Here is a 23,322-nt window from a genome sequence, read left to right as displayed (position 1 = left end):
GTATCGGGTTTGGGCCGCGATGATCAGACGGTGTTTCGCTCGTTTGAGTTCGGCATGAGATAACGAGAAGGTGACAGGATCATGGATGCCGTTTACTGCATCTTTCGCCCGAAGTATGAACCTCAGAACGTATGCAATGACGCGTAGAGCTCGAGAGTAAGAGGAAAACCGATCCAGGATATCAGCGGTCTCCTCATCGGCATGCAGTGCTTCAACTCGGCGAAGTTCGGGGGGTATAATGTTTCTGGCCGTTGGTGTTGGCCAGTCCTCGGGGGGTCGGGAAAGCCACTGTGAACCATTCCACCATAACGACGAGTTTGCGAGATCGGCGGGGCTACAACCTCTGGTTCCGACATCCGCGGGGTTGTCTTTGCCTCGCACGTGTCGCCAAGGGACATTTCCTACGAGATCTATAATCTGCGCTGTTCGGTCAGAGACGTATATTTTCCACGAGTGGGGTGGCTTTTCCAGCCAGCCTAGCACAATTTCCGAATCGGACCACATGATTTTTTTTGACTTAGGCCGAGATGGGGTTGGACTACTGCGACTAATTTTGCTAATAGGAGCGCTCCGTATAGCTCCAGGCGTGGTACTATGGACACTATAAGGTGAGAGTGGACCTGAGTACCGATGGTACTTCTTAGGTAAAGAGTTGCGCAATAAGCCTTTTCTGATCCGTCGCAGAATCCATGGAGCTCAACATATTGATCGGGCGCAAAATTCATCCATCGGGGTATTTGGATGGCTGAGATAGAGGGAAGATTTTGAGAGAACTGCGCCCATTTGACTAGACGGATGGGTTTAACCTCCTCGTCCCATTCGGTCCCATCTAATTACAATTCTTGCATGAGCATCTTCGCTTGGATCATTATGGGCGTGACCCTATGGGATCGAAAATTTCCGCAATGTGGGAGAGGATTTGCCGCTTCGTGGCTGCAATGGATGGCAGATTTGAGTCGACGGTATAGGAGAATGTATCCGTTAGGGCGTTCCACTGGATGACCAGGGTCTTGGCGGTGCTAGTCTTTTCGAACTCGAGAAAGTTGGTTTCCAGCAGATCAGTTTTCGATATATTTGGGGGATGTCGGGATGGTTTGCCGTGATCTTTTTTAGGGGAAAGCCGACTGAATTGAGATCGTCTATAGTCTCTTTTAGGGATTGCTCGGGTGTTGGAGATCATGACTACCAGATAAATTATCGTCAACATACGTCTCGGATTTTAGTATTGGGTCTGCGCGTGGATGTGAATCGACAGCTCGTGTAGAGTGCGAATAGCCAGGAAAGGTGCGCAGTTAACCCCGAAGGTACCCGTTTTTAACTTGTAGTCCTTTATTGGACTGTGTTTGGGGGTTCGGAATATTATCCGTTGGTAGTCTCGGTCATCGGGGTGTAAGAAATTTGGCGGTACATTTTCTCTACATCGTCATTAAACACATATTTATATATTCACCATTTCAACAACATAAGTCGGAGATCTGGTTGAAGGCTTGGTCCGGTACATAAGACATCGTTGAGGGAGTGACCGGAACCCGAATTTTTAGAGGCGTTGAACACAACTCTGACTTTTTTTGTCTTCTTTTCTGGCCTTACGACCGCATGGTGAGGGAGATAGAACTAGCAGTGTTTACCCAGGAATTCTATTTCATTGGGACTGCATTCTTCCATGTGGCCTAGGGACAGATATTCTTCGAGTACCTGTTCGTATTGCTGCTTCAGATCGCCCTTGTTTGAGAGAGTACGTTCCATGCCATGGAACTGTCGTAGGGCTGCAGTACGGTATTGACCTAGGTCGATATCGTTCGGGAATGTTGGTTTAAACGGGACCCGGACCATATATCGACCGCCACCCATGCAAGTGGTGGTGCTTTGATAAAATTCTTCGTACATTTTATCTTCTGGGGTTTCCACTCGCGTTCTGGGTATTTCTTCGATTTCCCAGAATTGCCTTAGCTGTTCATTCAGCTGGACATTCGTCACTTCCCACGCTTGAGAGGAGTGTGCTCCGACCTTTTCGGGGGTTTGGCCACTTATTATCCAACCAAATATTGTGTTGTGTGCCATTTAGCATTATTTGTGGGATAAGATCACCACCTAATACCAGATCAATTTGGGAGGGGTTTTGAGTATTCTGGTCTGCTAGCTTGAGATGGGACCATTTACGCATTTGGTCGTTATTTAGCCTGAGTGTTGGGAGTTGCCTAGTAGCACTATTGCCTGGGCCTTTATTTTTACCTTGTGGTCATTTGAGACTAAGGTCAGTGAGCACAACTTGTTGGAGGTTTGTACTACTCCGCCTCCCATGCCCGATATTTCAAATAGGGAGTGGGTATATGGGAGGCCTAGCTTGATTTGACCTTTTTAGGAGATGAAGCTACGTTCTGACCCTTGATCCACTAAGGCTCTGTGCCTCAAGCAGTCCCCTCTGTGTTCTATCGATACTATCGCTGTAGGGAGGATGATTTGGCTATCATTTTCTGCATGAAACGATTGGATGCGGGCAGCGTCTGAGGTGGTGGGAAGTTCTTCGTTGCGATCTGGGTTGGTAACGTCCTGACTAGTTGCTATTTGGGATGCCGTTCTTCAAGGGCCATTGGTTTGATGAGATACTCCAGTTTCGTGGAGCGTGGAGTTGTGGCGATCTTGGCAGTAGAGACACGTTCTTGTGCTTGTGCAGTCTTTTAAGAGGTGGGTTTGGGATAGACAACTTTCGCACAGGTTGTTATCTCTCACGAATTTTTTCCGCTCATGGATTGCCAGCTTTTTGTAACGCAAGCAGCTTTGTATCGTGTGGGAGGACTGCTTGCACATTCTGCAGGCGTAGATTTTTTGATGCTCGGCCACATGAGCATTTGTTCGATTTTGCGAGTAGTTGCTGTTCTGCGGGGGGTTGCGGCTTTTGTTTTGGGTCTGAGCCTGTCTGTACTGGGGATTGTTCTGACTTGGGGAAGGCCTTGAGAAATTTGTGGAGGGTGGATTATATCGGAGTTTGGCTGGTCGCCATTCATCCATCCTTTCCACTATCTCGTAGCGAGTTGTCAGACACTGGTTACCAGATATATTAATATGGGATCCAAACTATCTGTCGAGACTTGTTGGGTTGCTAATTTCTGGAGGCAGTTATTAACGGAAGATTGCAGTCTTTGGATGTCTTCGCTATTTTCAGTCTGAATGGCCTTGACGTTCATGAGGACTTTTATTTGGTTATCGACCAAGACTCTTTTATTTTCATATCGGGATTTCAGGGCTTCTCACACCAGAGCAAAGTTGTCGTCACTAAGTGGGAATTGCTTCACTATTTGGCCAGCTTTTCCTTGGGTCTTGTACCTGAGGTGGTACAGTTTATGGGCGCTCGAGAGTTTGGGGTGGTTGATAGACCGCCGTGAACATGTCACGGAAGGACGGCCATTGATTATAACTCCCGTAAAAGACTTCGGTGTTAAAGGCGGGTACTTTGAGGTGCATCCCGGAACTTTCTTGGGGAGTGGTTGTTGTAGCGGGGACGGGATTGCTTAGTACCCTTAGCTGGAGCTGATCGCCTATTCTTGCCCTTGTGTCCTCATACGCTATAAGGCAGGCGCGGTATTTGTTGAAAGCTGAGGCCTTAAAGTCTTCGGGAAGGTCATTGTCATCTGACTCTAAGTCGGCGTCATATGCGCTCTGTACCCATTCCCAGAACACATCGACATTTTTATCTTTTATTTTTAGGGATACCTCGGTGTTATCTTGGATGTCGGTTGTGCCGAACCAAGCGCAGTAATCCGAAAAGAGATCCGTTTCGGATATAAATTTATTTTCGACCACGGTAGCCATTCTAAAAAGGGACTTGCTTAATTTCACTTTAGCTATTTTGGGAATTTTTGGGGACCGCCTGGTGTTTATTTATGAGGAAATACCTAAGGCGAAACTTTCCTATTGGTCGAGAGTGGAGTAGGCTAGGACCAGTTACACTGAATTGGGTGTAGTCTGGGTTAGTTGGGATGACCTGCAGAATTTACTACTGGGTATTTCAAGCAATGTAAATGTGGCCGAATTTACTGCTCGGTATCGCGAATAATACTACAGATGTGGGGATATGTATTTAAATTAAACCGAAAAGGACACAAGTATTAAAGGGCATTGAGCTAACTTTGTGCAAGTGTGTGTGGGATTTGCCTCGAAATTTTTTAATGCACCGCCTTTATGTACAGGTGTATATTGGGTTGAGAATGTACATATATATACATATATATATAAAATGTATTTTTGGCGGGAAAATATAATTCTGGCGGGAGAAATTTGTATTTGGCGGTTTCGCTCAATGGCGACGAAGGACCATTAGTTATTTTGAGACTTACCCTGGTGTTTTGGATGCCTTTCTGGGAGAGGTACGGATGGTGGCTGTTTGGTCGACTATGATTCTTACTGCTTCAAGCGTGTAAAAGGTGGAGCAAACTCCCACTGCTAAACTGCGGCCAAGACTTTGATGATTTCCACGACAGTTCTAAGGGCCGTCAAACAGCGTAGCGATGCTGAGTCAAATTGGCGATTGTAAAAGCCAGCAACTGTAGATCTTACCAATTAGGAGTTGTCACCAGGATTTTGGCAGGAACTGCTTAAGCACATCAAAAATTTGCCGGAAAATGTATTGGTTGCTAGAGTATGCTGCACTTTACGTTTGATTCGTTGGACAAGTTATCCTTTGCGGAAAGCTTTTCCTTATTCTGTCGCACGAAATGCAGTATTAACGCACTCAAAAGCACCCGACCTTTAAGCTAGTTTTTAATAAAAGAATCAAATTTGTTTTCCAGGTTTTAGTAAATCTATTTCGTTTTACAAATTTCGCGCACGGCAAAGTGAGAAAAAAAACGACTTTATATATATTATTTTTCGAAGTATTTCAGCTCGAATTATTAAGCACGATATGGAAGTTGCACAATGACAAAATGATAAAGGTTTACAATGTTATTTGAGCAGAAAAGCAAACCAATATTGATACGCTCGAATGCAAATATTTCTATAACAAAGTGATGGTTTTCACGATATAATAATCCAATAAGAACGGCTGAAAAATTATTGTTCAGTGGTAGCTGAAAATATGGTTGTGCATGCCAGATGGTAATTTTTGCGCTGCGGCGAATTCGTAGTTGGGGGATTTGCGCGTTGCGGTGACCACACGTCCCTTTCAAGTTACGTTTCGTCACTTCGTGCAATATTCAATTTAAAAGTTGAAGTACGAACAATTATAATATGACCAATAACTTGAGTTAGTTTTTAGGTATCTTAATGAAATTTGGTATGTAGGTTCCTGGGCACTCATCTCAGATCGCTGTTTAAAATGAACAATATCGGACTATAACCACGCCCACTTTTTCGATATCGAGAAAATTTCGAAAAACCGAAAAAGTGCGATAATTCATTACCAAAGACGGAGAAAGCGGTGAAACTAGGTAGGTGGGTTGATCTTATGACGCAGAATAGGAAATTAGTATAATTTTGGACAAGGGGCGTAGCACCGCCCACTTTTAAAAGAAGGTAATTTAAAAATTTTGCAAGCTGTAATTTGGCAGTCGTTGAATATATCATAATGAAATTTGGCAGGAACGTTACTGCTATTACTATTTGTATGCTTAATTAAAATTAACAAAGTCGGAGAACGACCACGCCCACTTTTAAACAAATTTTTTTTTATGTCAAATTTTAACAAATAATTTTATATCTTTAAAGTATATAAGTAACTTATGTCAACATTCAACTCCAGTAATCACATGGTGCAACAAAATACAAAAATAAAAGAAAATTTAAAAATGGGCGTGGCTCCGCCCTTTTTCATTTCATTAGTCTAGGATACTTTTAATGCCATAAGTCGAACAAAAATTTAACAATCCTTGTGAAATTTGGTAGGGGCTTAGATGCTAGGACGATAACTGTTTTCTGTGAAAAAGGTCGAAATCGGTTGAAGCCACGCCCAGTTTTTATACACAGTCGACCGTCTGTCCTTCCGCTCGGCCGTTAACACGATCACTTGAGCAAAAATCGATATATCTTTACTAAACTCAGTTCCCGTACTTATCTCAACTCACTTTGTATTGGTATAAAAAATGGTCGAAATTCGGCTGTGACGACGCCCACTTTTTCGATATCTAAAATTACGAAAAATTAAAAAAAAATGCCACAATTCTATACGAAATACGAAAAAAGGGATGAAAGATGGTAATTGGATTGGTTTATTGACGTAAAATATAACTTTAGAAAAAAACTTTGTAAAATAGAAGAAAATGAAAAATTTCTGCAGGGCGAAATCAAAAGCCCTTGGAATCTTGGCAGGAATACTATTCGTGGTATTATATATATATAAATAAATTAGCGGTACCCGACCGATGATTTTCTGGGTCAACCTGGTCCACATTTTGGTCGATATCTCGAAAACGCCTTCACATATACAACTACCACCACTCCATTTTAAGCCCTTTATTCCTTTAATTTGATACCCATATCGTACAAACATATTCTAGCCACCTATAGAACTAAGGCCCACTCCCTTTTAAAATACTCATTTACACCTTTAGTACCCATATTGTACAAACGCAGTCTAGAGTCACCCCTGGCCACCTTTATGGCGATATCTCGAAAAATCTTCCACCTATAAAATTAAGGCCCACTCCTTATTAAAAAATCATTAACACCTCTCATTTGATACCCATTTCGTACAAACAAATTCTAGAGTCACCCCTGGTCCACCTTTATGGCGATATCTTGAAAAGGCGTGCACCTATAGAAATAAGGCCCACTCCCTTTTAAAATACTCATTATTACCTTTCATTTGATACTCATATCGTACAAAAAAATTCTAGAATCAGCCCTGGTCCACCTTTATGGCGATATCCCTAACTGGCGTCCACCTGTAGAACTATGGCCCACTCCCTCTTTAAATACTTTATAATACCTTCCATTTGATACACATGTCATACAAACACATTCCAGGGTTACCCTAGGTTCATTTTCCTACATGGTGATTTTCCCTTATTTTGTCTCCATAGCTATCAACTGAGTATGTAATGTTCGGTTACACCCGAACTTAGCCTTCCTTACTTGTTTATTTTATATTTATCTTAAAATTCGTTTAGATATGTTCAAATTTCACCAAATGCTTACGTGTATAGCATATATTGTTGTCTGAAAAAATCATAGGGATCGGTGGTATATATAGTATATATCTCATACAACCGATTGTTCAGATAAGAAACTTTGCGCAATTTCTGCCCCATTTAAACAGCAAGAAGCTTCAAATTTCACCAAATGCTTACGTATATAGCATATATTGTTGTCTGAAAAAATATAATATATTTATTATATACCCCATATAAAACTGTAATTTTTGCCCATTTTTTACGGCTGGAAGCTTCAAAATTCATCAAATAGTTACGTTTACGTCATATGATGTTGACATACGTGATTCGTAGTCATAGTTTTTACACGCAGACCACAAAAATCCTGAAACTTTGCATTCTCACACAAAGAACCTACCTATTTTTATACCTTTCATGAAAATGAAATGGTATTTTAATTTCGTCACGAAACCCAAAATTGTAAGTCCTTAAAGGAAAATAGATAGACCCACCATTAAGTATACCGAAATAATCAGGATGAAAGCTAAGTTGATTTAGCCATGTCCGTCTGTCCGTCTGTCTGTTTGTATGCAAACTAGTCCCTCAATTTTTGAGATATCTTGATAAAATTTGGTGAGCGGGTGTATTTGGGTGTCCTATTAGACATTTGTCGGAACCGGCCGGATCGGACCACTATAGCATATATCCTCCATACAACCGATTTTTCAAAAAAAGAGGATTTTTGTCATATCTTCCTCAATTTAACAGATTGAAGCTTCAAACTTCACCATATACTTTCGTATATTGCACATATTGTTGTCTGAAAAAATTGATGAGATCGGTCGTATATATATTTTATATCCCCCACAACCTTTTGTTCAGATAAGAAACTTTTCGTAATTAGTACCCTATTTTAAGAGCTAGAGGCGTCAAATTTCAACGAATGCTTACGTATATACCATATATTGTTGTCTGACAAAATCATAAAGATAGGTCATATATATAGTATATATATGGTGGTATATTTAGTATATATATATATATATTTAGGCAATTTCAGCCCCATTTTAACAGCTAGAAGCTTCAAATTTCACCGAATGCTTACGTATATAGCATATATTGTTGTCTGAAAGAATCATAGAGATCGGTCGTATATATAGTATATATCTCATACAACCGATTGTTCAGATAAGAAACTTTTCGCAATTTTTACCACATTTTAACAGCTATAAGCTTCAAATTTCACCGATTGCTTACGTATATAGTATATATTGTTGTCTAAAAAAATAATAGAGATCGGTGATATAGTTTTGTATTCTATTTATGTATAGCATTCCACACTATTATATTATATTTTACAGAATGCTTTACCTTTTTTCTTACATATTAATCTAAATGATGTTAATTTTAAATTGAAATGTTACATTTTAAGAAAAGAATGAAAATGAAATGGTATATTAATTTCGTCACGAAACCCAAGATTGTAAGTCCTTAAAGGAAAATAGATAGACCCACCATTAAGTATACCGAAATATTTAGGATGAAGAGCTGAATTTATTGAAATTTGACACATTAAATAGCAACCCTAAATTTGTAACAATGCGTATGTCAGATAATCTCACTCTTTTATTGCATTTGAAATTTTGATTCTCTTATTAAACGTTGAACAGTACACTCGTGTTTTCTTATTGATCTTTGGGAAAAACCTCAACATAACTTTTAACAAGTTATGGGCCCAGTAAGCGCAAGTTCAATTGAGAGTTAAAAAGTATATTTTTCGTAAAATGATTTCGATGTGCCAGATCGAGAAGCTGGACGATAAGAATTATGATTCTTGGACCGTTCGGATGCGTAGCGTGTTGGTGCATTCCGAACTATGCTGACGAAGTGGCAAAGTGGATTGCTTGCGATGAGAAGGCTTTGGCCATGGTCACATTAAGCGTGAAGCCAACGCAACTGAATTATTTGCGGCATTGGAAAACGTTGGCAGAAGCGTGGAAAAAAATTAAAGAAGTTTATCAGCCAAGTTGCCCGGTAACAAAAAGTTTCACTTTATAAAAAGATATTGAGCCTCAAAATGTGTATTTGAATGTGTTCACCACAATTATTGATAAACTAGCTGAAGTGGGCATAGAGCTAAATCAAGAGCTGGTTGCCAATATATTATTATCTAGTTTGCCAAAAGAATTCGAGAATTTTGTCATTGCGATGGAAATGAGGGAAAATCTTCCAGCGGTTCTAAAATTGAAGCTTCTAGAAGAAGGCGAGCGTCGTGGTAGCATGCATGAACATACAGCTAACGAATTTAGCGGGCAGCAAGCGTTTGCAGCAAAATCGACGTCTAGCAGCAACAGAGATAAGAAAAAAGGTAATTACAAAAATGTTACTTGCTATCGTTGTGGACAAAAGGCCATATAAAAACCAATTGTTCGGCGAAATTAAACAAATCTACGAAAGAAAACGATTCAGCTAAACAGCAACAACAAAGCTCATTTACTGCTTTGGGTGCAACAGATTGCGAAACCTTTGACAGAGGAAAGTGGTGTTTAGATAGCGGCGCGACAGCGCATATGGGTTGCGACCGAAAATTGTTCTCGAACTTTGTGAATCATACAGAGTGGATCGCATTGGCCTGTGACAACAGCATTCGTGCAGAAGGTAAAGGCGATGTCAAAATACAAACGGACATGTTTGTTGTGACACTAAAAGACGTTTTGTTCGTGCCGGGTATGAGAGGCAATTTTATATCAGTCTGTCGTGCAGTCGATATGGGCTGCGCAGTAGTTTTTGCCAGCGAATTTGCAACAACTAAGAAAAACGGCACCGATATTTTGCGTGTAAAAAGAACAAAGGATTTGTTTATGCTGGGTAATGAGAAAAGTGGTTGTTTTGGTGCTATTCTAAGTGACGCAGTAATGTGGCAAAATTTGGCCACATAAATTATGCGAGTTTGAAAGAAATGTCCAACAAGTGCATTGTAAATGGTTTAGAAAATGTAGATTTTTCTGCGAAGCTATCGTGTCAAACGTACATGCTTAGCAAAATACACACACAACCATTTCCAAGTGCAGCAGAAAATAAATCAAAGAATTTGTTAGAATTGATACATACGGATGTATGTGGGCCATTTGAAACAACTTCACTAGGTGGTGCGAAGTATTTTTTAATATTTATTGACGACATGTCAAGGCGAGTTTTTGTTTACTTATTAAGATCAAAATATGAAGTTTTTGATAAATTTGTATCGTTTGGCTCAATGGTAGAGCGACAAACTGGCAGAAAATTGAAAGCAGTTCGTAGTGACAATGGACGTAAGTACGTCAACAAATCATTTAATGAATAGTTTGATAAGCATGGCATAGTGCGGCAATTAACAGTTCCCTACACTCATCAGCAAAATGGGGTGGCTGAGAGGGCAAACCGCACGTTGGTTGAAATGGCCAGGTGATTATTGGCACATTCGGGTATGTGTGCGGCGCTATGGGCAGAGGCAGTAGCAACTGCCATGTATTTGCGGAACCGATCGCCAACTAAGGCATTAAATAATATGACATCATATGAAGCATGGTGTGGTAAGAAACCGACAATAAAACATTTGCGAGTATTTGACTCTACGGCAGTGGCATTGGATAAATCGCAGCGTAGCATATTTAAAGTGAAGGGTAAACAATACAAAATGGTTGGTTACTCAATGGTTTCAAAAGCGTATAGACTATACGATCCTGATGTAAAACAGGTGGTTGAAAAACGCGACGTATTATTTGATGAATTTCATAGCGTGGAAGCGTGTAACGACGAACAAATAACATTCGATTTTTTTGATAACAATCAGGTTCAAGCTGACACTGGTACTGCTGGTGATGTAGATTCTGATAAAGAAATGTATAGCGATGATAATGAAGAAATCTGTAGCGATGATAATGCAAGCGATATGTATGCGAGTGCTGAAGAAGAAGTTGAGCACATTGGGCGTGGTAGACGAGGTAGGTAAACGAGGTCGTCCACGAAAAGTATTTAAGTTTTTAAATGCTATGAGCACTAAGGAGGTGTTTGTCCCTCAAACATACGAGGAGGAAATTAGTAGCGATGAAGCTGATTTATGGATGGCCCCCATGAAAAAAGAACACGATTCGTTGGTTGGAAATAATACATGGTCTTTGGTAGACTTACCAAAGGGCCACTCAATAGTAGGGTGCAAGTGGGTATGTATATACCCTAAAGCGCAACGAACATGGTGATATTGAGTGGTATAAGGCACGGTTGGTGGCAAAGGGGTGTTCACAGAAGTATGGAGTGAATTAATCGGACACTTTTTCTCCAGTATGTCGGTTTGAAACCATACGGTTGGTGTTGGCATTAGCAGCAGAGATGAAACTACATGTACACCAGATGGAGGTATGCACAGCATATTTAAACAGCGAACTTCATGATGTCGTATACATGAAACAGCCACAAGGTTAACATGATGAAAGTCAATCAACAAAACTCTTAAAGTTGAACAAGGCCGAATACGGTTTGAATGAGTCTGGGAGAGCTTGGAATTTCAAGTTAGATGAAGCGTTGAGAAGTTTAGGTTTCAGTCAGTGCGAGAGCGAACGTTGTTTGTATAAACAAGATATAGAAGGTAACCTTTGCTTAATCCTTGTTTATGTCGATGATCTGCTTCTGGCATGTCAATCGAAGGAAATCATGACTAGGGTCAAGGCGAATATATGTGATATTTTTGAATGCATTGACAAGGGTCCTCTTCATATGTTTTTGGGAATGCAGATTGAGCGTGAAGGTGAACTATGTGATATCACCATTATTCAATCCCAATATATCAAAGATTTATTGACGGAGCATGGTATGGAAGTATGTAGGTCAGCATCGACACCATTAGATCCTGGTTACCAAGTAGCGTGTGATGATGAACGTTGTACTAGGGTTGATCAGACAGCATACCAATCTACCGGATATATTCCATTCGGTAGCCAAGTTGGCACAGCGAAACAAAGATCCACATAGCGAACATTTGGCGGGCATAAAGCACATTTTAAGATACCTAGCATCAACAAAAAATATGAAGTTGCGATATAGGGCATGCGGTAAAGGGTTGAAGGGTTATGCAGATGCTGATTGGGGCGCCAACAGAATTGATCGAAGATCATACACCGGCTACGTGTTCTTCCTTGTAGGAGGGGCGATTTCCTGGAAGTCAGAAAAACAGGATTGTGTAGCCTTAAGCAGTACCGAGGCCGAATACATCGCCATGTCATCGGCAGCAAAAGAAGCACTACATCTAAGACGTATTATAAAAGAGATTGGATGTGGTAGCGGTCAAACTCCAACAATATTGTACGGGGATAACATTAGTGCTCAACATTTGGCAAAGAATCCAGTGCATCATGCTAGATCGAAGCACATTGATATCAGATATAATTTTGTTAGAGAGATTGTTGAGAAAGGTGAAATAAAGTTAGAATATGTATCAACTAATAACATGATAGCTGATATTTTAACAAAAAATTTGTCGAAGAAGAAACATACAGATTTAATGAAATTGTTAAGTTTAGAAGAATAACATTCGCATTGAGGAAGGGTGTTGAAATATGATACATAAAATAGCAACCCTAAATTTATAACAATGCGTATGTCAGATAATCTCACTCTTATCGTATTTGACATTTTGAGTCTCTTATTAAACGTTGAACAGTACACTCGTGTTGTCTTATTGATCTTTGGGAAAAAACTCAACATAACTTTTAACAGAATTGATTTAGCCATATCCGTCTGTCCGTCTGTCTGTTTGTATGCAAACTAGTCCTCAATTTTGGAGCTTTCTTGATAAAATTTTGTGAGCAGGTGTATTTGGGTGTCCGATTAGACATTTGTCGGAACCGGCCGGATCGGACCACTATAGCATATATCCTCCATACAACCGATTTTTCAAAAAAAGAGGATTTTTGTCATATCTTCCTCAATTTAACAGATTGAAGCTTCAAACTTCATCATATACTTTCGTATATTGCAAATATTGTTGTCTGAACAAATTGATGAGATCGGTCGTATATATAGTATATATCAGCCACAACCGATTGTTCAGATAAGAAACTTTTCGTAATTACTGCCCTATTCTAAGAGCTAGAGGCTTCAAATTTCAACGAATGCTTACGTATATAGCATATATTGTTGTCTGAAAAAATCACAAAGGTCGGTGGCATATATAGTATATATATGGTGGTATATATAGATTATATATATAGATTATAGATTATATCTATACAATACAACAAATTTTTCAGATAAGAAACTTGTCGCAATTTCTACCCCATTTTATCAGCTATGAGCTTAAAATTTCACCGATTGCTTACGTATATAGTATATATTGTTGTGTAAAAAAATCATAGAGATCGGTGGTATACATAGTATATATCTCATACAACCGATTGTTCAGATAAGAAACTTTGCGCAATTCCTGCCCCGTCTTAACAGCTAGAAGCTACAAATTTCACCAAATGCTTACGTGTATAGCATATATTGATGTCTGAAAAAATCATTGAGATCGCTGGTATACATAGTATATATCTCATTCAACCGATTGTTCAGATAAGAAACTTTGCGTAATTTCTGCCCCGTTTTAACAGCTAGAAGCTTCAAATTTCACCAAATGCTTACGTATATAGCATATATTGTTGTCTGAAAAAATCATAGAGATCGGTGGTATATATATTATATACCCCAAATAAACTGTAATTTTTGCCCCTTCTTTACGGCTAGAAGCTTCAAAATTCATCAAATTTCATCAAATAGTTACGTTTACGTCATATATTATTGAAATACGTGATTCGTAGTCATAGTTTTTACATGCAGACCACAAAAAACGTAAAGCTTTGCATCCTCACACAAAGTACCTACATATTTTATTATAAGCTTTTATTTAGTTTCACTTTTGTTGTCTGTAATGGAATTTTGCAAGTTAAATTTGATACACTTCCCGGTGTCCGATTGAGCTGAAATTTTGCACACATGTATAACTCCGATGACAATGCAATATTACTTTGTTAGAATTCGATAAATTAATCGATAACACAGTTATCGGTAAAGATTGGTATTTACTTTGGCATAACAGCCTAAGTCCCATACAAACCCGCCGGTACCTATCCGTGGATTGTGATATTTGGACGTGGTGAATCACGCGTGTCACGCGTGGTGAATCTCAACGCTTGCGAAAAGCGGAGACACAACCCTCTGTTGTATTTCTGTGTATAATCAACATAGCTGAATTTTTAAGGCTGTTTAACTCTGTCATCTTTTCTGTAATTTATTTTGCTTTTGGAAAAATTACCTATTTGAAAAAAGCTGGCTGAAAAATATTGGCATAACAGCTTAAGTTAAATCAAGAATGGAAAAACTTTGAAAATTTGAGCAGATGTGGCAATTTCGCGTGTCCGTTGAACGAAATATTGACAAGCTATTGATCATCGCTAGGAAAATAGCGACATTCCATCAACTTAGCAGCACTTTAGCAATACTACTGTTATTATTTGGCCGCTCAAACACACCCATATTAATTGTGCATTAAATTTAAAATATACAACTCAAAAATTACTCCGGTTGTTATGTCCGCAGCATTCATTTGGTGCAAATACAACATAATAATTTACACGGCCAAAGCCATAATAATTTGCACGGGTCATCCATTCTGAACGCGGCATAGGCAAAGTTAAGTTATTTAACACTGTTTGACACAATTTTATATGTGCTCTATGTCAAAAATGCTTCAACTAACTTAGTCACATTTTATTTCGATTATGAATATGCCCCAATATATTCGGATTATGATATAATAAAATTAAAGAAAACAAGTAAGGAAGGTTAAGTTCGGGTGTAACCGAACATTACATACTCAGTTGAGGGGTATGGTGACAGCATAAGGGAAAATAACCATGTAGGAAAATGAACCGAGGGAAACCCTGGAATGTGCTTGTATGACATGTGTATCAAATGAAAGGCATTAAAGAGTATTTTATGAGGGAGTGGGCCATGGTTCTGTAGGTGGACGCCATTTAGGGATATAGCCATAAAGGTGGATCAGGGTTGACTCTAGAATGCGTTTGTACGATATGGGTATCAAATTAAAGGTATTAATGAGGGTTTTAAAAGGGAGTTTGGTTGTTGTATAGGTGGTCGCCTTTTCGAGATATCGCCATAAAGGTGGACCAGGGGTGACTATAATGCATTTGTACGATATGGGTATCAAATGAAAGGTGTTAATGAGTATTTTAAAAGGGAGTAATCCTTAGTTCCATAGGTGGACGCCGTTTCGAGATATCGCCACAAAGGTGGACCAGGGGCGACCCTAGAATTTGTTTGTACAATATGGGCATCAAACGAATGGTGTTAATGAGTATTTTAAAAGGGAGTGGGCCTTAGTTCTATAGGTGGATGCCGTTTCGAAATATCGCCATAAAGGTGGACCAGGGGTGACTCTAAAATGTGTTTGTACGATATGGGTATCAAATTAAAGGTATTAATGAAGGTTTTAAAAGGGAGTGGTGGTTGTTGTATAGGTGGTCGCCTTTTCGAGATATCGCCATAAAGGTGGACCAGGGGTGACTCTAGAATGCGTTTGTACGATATGGGTATCAAATGAAAGGTGTTAATGAGTATTTTAAAAGGGAGTAATCCTTAGTTCCATAGGTGGACGCCGTTTCGAGATATCGCCATAAAGGTGGACCAGGGGTGACCCTAGAATTTGTTTGTACAATATGGGTATCAAAAGAAAGGTGTTAATGAGCATTTTAAAAGGGAGTAATCCTTAGTTCCATAGGTGGACGCCGTTTCGAGATATGGCCATAAAGGTGGACCAGGGGTGACCCTAGAATTTGTTTGCACAATATGGGCATCAAACGAAAGGTGTTAATGAGTATTTTAAAAGGGAGTGGGCCTTAGTTCTATAAGTGGACGCGGTTTCGAAATATCGCCATAAAGGTGGACCAGGGGTGACTCTAGAATGTGTGTGTACGATATGGGTATCAAATGAAAGGTGTTAATGAACTTTTTCATTTTCTTCTACTTAATATGGTAGGTGTCACAACCATTTTATTAAGTTTTTTCTAAAGTTATATTTCGCGTCAATAAAACAATCCAATTACCTCACCATGTTTCATCCCTTTTTTCGTATTTGGTATAGAATTATGGCATTTTTTCATTTTTCGTAATTTTCGATATCGAAAAAGTGGGCGTGGTCATAGTCGGATTTCGTTCATTTTTTATACCAAGATAAAGTGAGTTCAAGTAAGCACGTGAACTAAGTTCATTAAAGATATGTCGATTTTTGCTCAAGTTATCGGGTTAACGGCCATGCGGAAGGACAGACGGACGACTGTGTATAAAAACTGGGCGTGGCATCAACCGATTTCGCCCATTTTCACAGAAAACAGTTAACGTCATAAAATATATGCCCCTACCAAATTTCAAAAGGATTGGTTCATTTTTGTTCGACTTATGGCGTTAAAAGTATCCTAGACAAATTAAATGAAAAAGGGCGGAGCCACGCCCATTTTGAAATTTTATTTTATTTTTGTATTTTGTTGCACCATATCATTACTGGAGTTGAATGTTGACATAATTTACTTATATACTGTAAAGATATTAAATTTTTTGTTAAAATTTTAGTTAAAAAAAATTTTTTTTTTTTAAAGTGGGCGTGGCCTGCTCCGATTTTGCTAATTTTTATTAAGCGTACATATAGTAATAGGAGTAACGTTCCTGCCAAATTTCATAATGATATTTTCAACGACTACCAAATTACAGCTTGCAAAAATTTTAAATTTCCTTCTTTTAAAAATGGGCGGTGCCACGCCCATTGTCCAACATTTTAGTAATTTTCTATTCTGCGTCATAAGTTCAACTCATCTACCAAGTTTCGTCGCTGTATCGGTCTTTTGTAATGAATTATCGAACTTTTTCGGTTTTTCGAAATTTTCGATATCGAAAAAGTGGGCGTGGAACCTACATACCAAATTTCATCAAGATACCTCAAAATTTACTCAAGTTATCGTGTTAACGGACGGACGGACGGACGGACGGACATGGCTCAATCAAATTTTTTTTCGATCCTGATTATTTTGATATATGGAAGTCTATATCTATCTCGATTCCTTTATATATGTACAACCAACCGTTATCCAATCAAACTTAATATACTCTGTGAGCTCTGCTCAACTGAGTATAAAATCAAACTTAATATACTCTGTGAGCTCTGCTCAACTGAGTATCAAAATAAAATTAAAGAAAAAAAACTTTTTTAAAAATAAGCTTTTATTATTGGTTAATAAAATTAACTAAAAATTAATTTGATGCATTAAAATAAATGGATAGAATGAGAAACGTTAAAAATAACTAAGTAAAGATTACGTAACTAATTTAAACAATATTTTACCCTACTAAAAATTAAAAAAAAAAATTCCTATTTAAATTAAATTTAAGAAAAAGGCTTTTCTAAGAACAAGCTTCTATTACTTGTTAATAAAACGAACTAAAAAGTAAAAAATAAAATTAAAAAAAAACTTTTTTAAAAATAAGCTTTTATTATTGGTTAATAAAATTAACTGAAAAGTAAACAATAAATTGACTATAAAGAAATATAACACTTTATAAGTTCATTGTAAGATTTAACGATAATTAGGCTTTTTCGTCTGCGACAAAAGAATTCTATATTGTACATAATTATATATTTTTAACATTAAAACTTTACACCTAAATTATTAAACCTTACAGTTTATATCACAGTCCTAACTGTTCTAATAAAAGCATGTTACATTGCGACAGCAAGAAAAGGAGATCCTAAATGTTCTTAATTATACCATCAAAATTCAACACGTTTTTTATTAGAACAATTAGAACTGTGATATAAACTGTAAGGTTTAATAATTTAGGTGTAAAGTTTTAATGTTAAAAATATATAATTATGTACAATATAGAATTCTTTTGTCTCAGACGAAAAAGCCTAATTATCGTTAAAGCTTACAATGAACTTATAAAGTTTTATATTTCTTTATAGTCAATTTATTGTTTACTTTTTAGTTAATTTTATTAACCAATAATAAAAGCTTATTTTTAAAAAAGTTTTTTTTTTTAATTTTATTTATACTCAGTTGTGCAAAGCTCACATAGTTTATAAAATTTCATTGGATAACGGTTGGTTGTACAGGTATAAAGGAATCGAGATAGATATAGACTTCTATATATCAAAATCATCAGTATCGAAAAAAAAATTTGTTTGAGCCATCTCCGTCCGTCCGTTAACACGATAACTTGAGTAAATTTTGAGGTATCTTGATGAAATTTGGTATGTAGTTTCTGGGCACTCATCTCAGATCGCTATTTAAAATGAACAATATCGGACTATAACTACGCCCACTTCTTCGATATCGAAAATTTCGAAAAACCGAAAAAGTGCGATAATTCATTACCTGAGACGGATAAAGCGATGAAACTTGGTAGGTGGGTTGAACTTATGAATAGAAATTTGGTAAAATTTTGGACAAGGGGCGTGGCATCGCCCAATTTTAAAAGAAAGTAATTTAAAAATTTTTCAAGCTGTAATTTGGCAGTCGTTGTAGATATCATAATGAAATTTGGCAGGAACGTTACTACTATTACTATATGTATGCTTAATGAAAATTAGCAATATCCGATAAAGACCACGCCCACTTTTTAAAAAAGTTTTTTTTAAAGTCATATTTTAACAAAAAATTTAATATCTTTACAATATATAAGTAACTTATGTCAACATTCAACCCCAGTAATGATATGGTGCAACAAAATACAAAAATAAAACAAAATATCAAAATGGGCGTGGCTCCGCGCTTTTTCATTTAATTTGTCTGGGATATTTTTAATGCCATAAGTCGAACAAAAATTTGCCAATCCTTGTGAAATTCGGTAGGGGCTTAGATTCTAGGACGATAACTGTTTTCTGTGAAAAAGGGCGAAATCGGTTGAAGCCACGCCCAGCTTTTATACACAGTCGACCGTCTGTCCTTCCGCTCGGCCATTAACACGATAACTTGAGCAAAAACCGATATTACTTTACTAAACTCAGTTCGTGTACTTATCTGAACTCACTTTGTGTTGGTATAAAAAATGGCCGAAATTCTACAGTGACCACGCCCACTTTTTCGATATGTAAAATACGGAAAATAAAAAAAAATGCCATAATTCTATACGAAATACGAAAAAAGGGATGAAACATGGTAATTGGATTAGTTTATTGACGTAAAATATAACTTTAGAAAAAAACTTTGTAAAATGGTTGTGACACCTACCATATTATGTAGAAGAAAATGAAAAATTTCTGCAGGGCGAAATCAAAAGCCCTTGGAATCATGGCAGGAATACTATTCATGGTATAATATATATAAATAAATTAGCGGTACCCGACCGATGATGTTCTGGGTCACCCTGGTCCACATTTTGTTGGATATCTCGAAAACGCCTTCACATATACAACTACCACCACTCCCTTTTAAAACCCTTTATTCCTTTAATTTGATACCCATATCGTAGAAACACATTCTAGAGTCACCCCTGGTCCACCTATAGAACTAAGGCCCACTCCCTTTTAAAATACTCATTAACACCTTTCGTGTGATACCCATATTGTACAAACGCTTTCTCGAGTCACCCCTGATCCACCTTTATGGCGATATCTCGAAAAGGCTTCCACCTATAGAACTAAGGCCCACTCCTTTTTAAAACACTCAATAACACCCTTCATTTTATACCCATATCGTACAAACAAATTCTAGAGTCACCCCTGGTCCACCTTTATGGCGATATCTTGAAAAGGCGTCCACCTATAGAACTAATGCCCACTCCCTTTTAAAATACTCATTAACACCTTTCATTTGATACTCATATCGTACAAAAAAATTATAGAGTCAGCCCTGGTCCACCTTTATGGCGATATCACTAAACTAAACAGATCGCTATTTAAAATGAACAATATCGGACTATAACCACGCCCACTTTTTCAATATCGAAAATTTCGAAAAACCCAAAAAGTGCGATAATTCATTACCAAAGACATATAAAGCGATGAAACTTGGTAGGCGGTTGAACTTATGAATAGAAAATTGGTAAAATTTTGGACAAGGGGCGTGGAATCGCCCACTTTTAAAAGAAGGTAATTTAAAAATTTTGCATGCTGTAATTTGGCAGTCGTTGAAGATATCATAATAAAATTTGGCAGGAAAGTTACTACTATTACTATATGTATGCTTAATGAAAATCAGCAAAAGCCGAGAAAGACCACGCCCACTTTTTAAAAAAGTTTTTTTTAAGTCAAATTTTAACAAAAAATTTAATATCTTTACAATATATAAGTAACTTATGTCAACATTCAACCCCAGTAATGATATGGTGCAACAAAATACAAAAATAAAACAAAATTTCAAAATGGGCGTGGCTCCGCCCTTTTTCATTTAATTTGTCTAGGATACTTTTAATGCCATAAGTCGAACAAAGATTTACCAATCCTTGTGAAATTTGGTAGGACGATAACTGTTTTCTGTGAAAAAGGGCGAAATCGGTTGAAGCCACGCCCAGCTTTTATACACAGTCGACCGTCTGTCCTTCCGCTCGGCCGTTAACACGATAACTTGAGCAAAAACCGATATTACTTTACTAAACTCAGTTCCCGTACTTATCTGAACTCCTTTTGTATTGGTATAAAAAATGGCCGAAATTCGACTATTACCACGCCCACTTTTTCGATATGTAAAATTACGAAAAATAAAAAAAATGCCATAATTCTATACGAAATACGAAAAAAGGTATGAAACATGGTAATTCTATTGGTTTATTGACGTAAAATATAACTTTAGAAAAAAAATTTGTAAAATGGTTGTGACACCTACCATATTAAGTAGAAGAAAATGAAAAATTTCTGCAGGGCGAAATCAAAAGCCCTTGGAATTTTGGCAAGAATATTATTCGTGGTATTATATATATAAATAAATTAGCGGTACCCGACCGATGATGTTCTGGGTCATCCTGGTCCACATTATGGTCGATATCTCGAAAACGCCTTCACATATGCAACTACCACCACTCCCTTTTAAAACCCTTTATTCTTTTCATTTGATACCCATATCGTATCTAGAGTCACCCCTGGTCCACCTATAATACTAAGGCCCACTCCCTTTTAAAATACTCATTAATACCTTTCGTGTGATACCCATATTGTACAAACGCATTCTAGAGTCACCCCTGGTCCACCTTTATGGCAATATCTCGAAAAGGCTTACACCTATAGAACTAAGGCCCATTCCCTTTTAAAATACTCATTAACACCTTTCATTTGATACTCATATCGTACAAAAAAATTCTAGAGTCAGCCCTGGTCCACTTTTATGGCGATATCACTACACGGCGTCCACTTATAGAACTATGGCCCACTCCCTCTTTAAATACTCTTTAATACCTTCCATTTGATACACATGTAATAGAAACACATTCCAGGGTTACCCTAGGTTCATTTTCCTACATGGTGACTTTCCCTTATTTTGTCTCCATAGCTCTCAACTGAGTATGTAATGTTCGGTTACACCCGAACTTAGCCTTCCTTACTTGTCTATTTTATATATATGTTAAAAATCGTTTAGATATGTTCAAATTTCCCCAAATGCCTACGTGTATAGCATATATTGTTGTCTGAAAAAATCATAGAGATCAATGGTATATATATTATATACCCCATATAAACTCTCATTTCTGCCCCTTTTTTACGGCTAGAAGCTTCAAAATTCATCAAATTTCTTCAAATTGTTACGTTTACGTCATACATATTGTTGAAATACGTGATTCGTAGTCGTAGTTTTTACACGCAGACCACAAAAAATCTGAAAATTTGCATCCTCACACAAAGTACCTACCTATTTTTATACCTTTCATGAAAACGAAATGGTATATTAATTTCGTCACGAAACCCAAAATTGTAAGTCCTTAAAGGAAAATAGATAGACCTACCATTAAGTATACCGAAATAACCAGGGTGAAGAGCTGAGTTGATTTATCCATGTCCGTCTGTCTGTTTGTATGCAAACTAGTCCCTCAATGTTTGAGATATCTTGATAAAATTTGGTGAGCGGGTGTATTTGTGTGTTCGATTAGACTTTTGTCGGAACCGGCCGGATCGGACCACTATAGCATATATCTTCTATACAACCGATTTTTCATAAAAAGAGGATTTTTGTCATATCTTCCTCAATTTAACAGATTGAAGCTTCAAAGTTCACCGTATACTTTCCTATATTGCACTTATTGTTGTCTGAAAAAATTGATGAGATCGGTCTTATATATAGTATATATCCCCCATAACCGATTGTTCAGATAAGAAACTTTTCATAATTACTGCCCTATTTTAAGAGCTAAAGGCTTCAAATTTCAACGAATGCTATGTATATAGCATATATTGTTGTCTGAAAAAATCATAAAGATCGGTGGTGTATATAGTATATATATGGTGGTATATATAGTATATATATTAGGCCGGGTCGATTTGTGGGGAGGCAAAACATCGCCCATCGCTCTGTGAAAATCATATTCTTGGGATCAAAATAAGAAACTTTGCCGAAGGAACCATACCTAAAACTCTAAAATGAATTCTGATGTCCCCCAATTTGGGTCGAACTTTTGGGTAGGGGCAAATTTTGAAAAATCCCACTTTGACCCATTTAGAGTGCCCCGATCGAGTCCAAATGACCGACGCCCACTAACTTTGGAGGCCCGACCCACCGATGCCAGTGGCACACCCCCTGGAACCCCCTGGGGGTTCACCATACAAACATTTCAAAAAATCGCCGATTTTGCACTTTACATGAAAAAATCAGCGAATTGCCTATGTTTTTTCTTTTTGAAGTTTATTTTTCTGTTTAGAAATTTATTTAGTCAGAACATATTTAAATGAAAAAATGAATTTAACTTAGTAATAGAAAAGAAATTTAAAAAAATTATTAGAAATTAGCGTTTTTACAACCCTTTTAAAACCAAGGCATCACTGTGATGCATTTGAATGTCGTAAACAGAGTTGTATGGTTTTTTATTCAACCGTTTTAAAAAATGAAGGTATCACTGTGACAAAATTGCAGATCGTAAAATTGCTTGTGTTGTTTTTTTTTTAAGCCACCACAAGACACAGCAGGTAGAATTGAAATTACCATTTCATTCTTATTACCTCGTCTCGTAG

Source organism: Eurosta solidaginis, chromosome X (assembly GCF_040869045.1).
Source record: "Eurosta solidaginis isolate ZX-2024a chromosome X, ASM4086904v1, whole genome shotgun sequence".
Lineage (NCBI taxonomy): Eukaryota > Metazoa > Arthropoda > Insecta > Diptera > Tephritidae > Eurosta > Eurosta solidaginis.
This window is presented reverse-complemented; position numbering follows the sequence as displayed.